The sequence below is a fragment of the Prionailurus viverrinus genome, chromosome C1 (assembly GCF_022837055.1).
Source record: "Prionailurus viverrinus isolate Anna chromosome C1, UM_Priviv_1.0, whole genome shotgun sequence".
Taxonomy (NCBI): domain Eukaryota; kingdom Metazoa; phylum Chordata; class Mammalia; order Carnivora; family Felidae; genus Prionailurus; species Prionailurus viverrinus.
The window spans coordinates 179,340,569-179,343,481 of record NC_062568.1 but is presented as its reverse complement, the minus strand read 5'-3'; positions in this window follow the sequence as shown (position 1 = coordinate 179,343,481).

Below are 2,913 nucleotides of genomic sequence, written 5' to 3'. Positions count from 1 at the left end.
CTCTCGGGCACCGCCCAATCACCACCCACCTCTCCCGTCGCTGCCCAATCCCTGAGCCGCGCTCTGTGACCTCCCGTCCTAGCAACCGCCGAGTCTCTCTCGGAGCCTCTCGCCGCACCCCACCAGTAGGCCCTAGCAACCATGCCCCGCCCCGTCTATCTCTGCTTCTCAGCCATTGGCTGGATCTCCTGATCTGGGTCCACTATTGGTCAGCCGGGACGCCAGTCGGAAAGAGGCCCCACCCGCCAGTGTAGGTAAGAGGGTCTGCGGGAGATTTGCGGTATTCTGGAAATGGGAAGGTTTCCCTTCCCGGTCGTGTCTTGTCCTACGAGGTGGACGGCAGTGCCCTTTGACTTACATCATCTCCTACCTCTACCATCCTTTACCAGACGCAGCTCCGAGGGCTGGAGGTAGAAAACCGTACAAAACGGCCTAGGAAGCGTGCCGGCCATCCTCTACCCAGTGGGTTCAGGCATATTCTGGCTGGTGGGGTGAGTGGGAGGCAGGGGAGTGGTGTCTTAAGGGGGAGACTCTAGAGAATGCTCTGTTCATGGGGGCACAAAGGAGCTAGCGAGTACAGTTTTCTTGCATTTATCCATGCATTTAACAAATATTTATTGAGCACCTGTTATGTAGGTGGGCTCTAGGGAGGATTAAGCTTTTGGCCCTGACTTCCATACATCTTAAAAGGAGAGGGAAAAAAACCATGCATGAACCAACTGTAATTCTGTGTGAGGGATAAATACTACAGAAGGGTAGGCCCTAAGGATTTTAGGGGCTCAGAAAGTATTGAAGGGGCATTTATGGCAATGGGGATGTCTCTTGAGCTGGGCCTTGAAAGACTGTGGAGATAGGGAAGACAAAAGACTCCTTCCTCAAAGAGAGGAAACTGAGGGGTGAGTGCCAGAAATCTTGAACATCTTCTGGCCAGAGGAGATACTAATGTGAAAATAACCTTGGAAGGACAGTTAGGTCCCAATCCTGGAGGGTCTTTGATGCCACACTCAGCTCTGAGCTTATAGGTAGATGGTAAAAATTTTCCAGTGTGTTTTAAAGCTACAAGCACAAGAGTTCAGACTTTATCCTGAGGACAGTGGGGAGTCATTGAAGGGCTTTAAACAACAGAGTAACAATCAGATTTGTGTTTCAGAAAGATCAATGCAGAGAATGAATTGGGGATTGGGAGGAGGGAGACCAGTTAGGAAGTTGTTTCAGTAATGGGAAAAGATTATGGTGGCCTAAAGAATGAAGAGGAGGGGATGGATTCCTTAGACACTTGTGAGCTAAAAAGAACCAGACTTGGTGCTTGGTGGGGCAAGTAGGAGAAGTGAAGAATGACTTATAAATTCCTGGCTGGAGCACACAGAAAGAAGAGATAGCAAAGTTTTTAGGAGAGGGTAAGTTTGGGGACTGATGAGTCCAGTGGGACATCCAAGTGGAAGTGTTGAGGCAGCAGTGAAATATGCCTGACTGGAGCTTGCAAGATAAGTCTAAACTAGAAATCAAAATGCAGTGGTCTGTAGTGCCTTGTAGACATCAGCCACACGGGTGGATGGATTTGTTGGGCTTTCCAGACAGTATATACAGGAGTAAGAAGAGAAGAAGGCCTAGGACATAGTCCTGAGAAGCCCCTGAGTCTGAGGGTCTGCAAGGGAAGATGAACTTGCAAAGTCAATGGAGATGAAGTATCCTAAATGGTAAGATAATCAGTGGTAGAACGTGCTGTTTGAGAAGCCAAGGCAGGAAAGTGTTGAAGGCTGATGACTAATCAAGTAAAATAAAGTCTGAAAAAATCCACTGGATTTAGAAACAAGGAAGTTGTTGGTGGCCTTTGCAAACGCAGTTTCAGTGGAAGTGATAGGAAGAGAGGTCAAATTTCCGTGAATCGAGAAGTGGGTGTGAAGGTGCGGCAGTGAAGACTATACAATACATTTTCAAGACATTTGGCTCTTTCCAAGAAAAAAGAGAGAAGGCAATAGGAAGAAGGCAAAGATTTTTATTCAGATGAGAAAATGCTTTTGGCGTGGATCCAGCAAAAGGAATAAAAGGCAAATTTACAGAGATAAGTGAGAAAGTAGCACCCCAGAAAAGGAATAGGAGGGAATCCAAAGCATTGGTGGAGAAATTCACTTGGAAAAGCAGAGGGACATTTGCACTGTGACAAGAAGGAAGCATGAGAGATTAGTACATTAGTAGGTTTCGTGGCAGGAAGTTGAGGAAATTGTTGTTTGGTGGTGTCTAGTTTCTCTGTGAAATGGGGACGTGATATTAGCCAGTGAGAGTGGGATGGGAGATGGTATGCAAGGTCTGAGAAGAGCAGAGAAAGATTGAACTAGCCTCAGTGAGTGAACAATGGCAGCAAGATGACTGAGGCAGCATACAGATTTCTGGGCAGTTATGAGGCCTCTTGAGGTCAGTGACCATTCATTGTAGCAGCAGCAGTCTGCATGGTTGTGTGATAAGCATTTTTCCCCAACAGTATTCAGCCATCTAGTGGGGGGTGCAGAGAGGTTAGTTCAATCGGTCCAGGTTTGGGTTTCATCAGGTGGTGAAATGGAAGGACAAAGAGGTGGATGATCCTGCAATGGGTCGAGGTGATAGAGTTTAGCACCTAAACTGCATGAGAGAGTGTAAAAGTGTTATAGACTGGGGGTCCCAGTGAAGTCAGAGATCCCTTATCTTGGAAATAGTTGAATGAGAGAGGTATGATCAGAAAGTGGAGTAATGAAGCTTGACTAGGTCCAGCTGATGGCAAGGTCCAGGATGTAGCCATGGGAGTGGGTAGCTGGAGTGGAATATAGAAGACATTCAAGATGTTGACATGGCCAGCCCCCCAGATGATGGCAGGACTTGAGGAGGGAAAAGGATGCTTGTGAGCTAGGTACCAAAGTCCTTGATGGATTAAGAAAATTG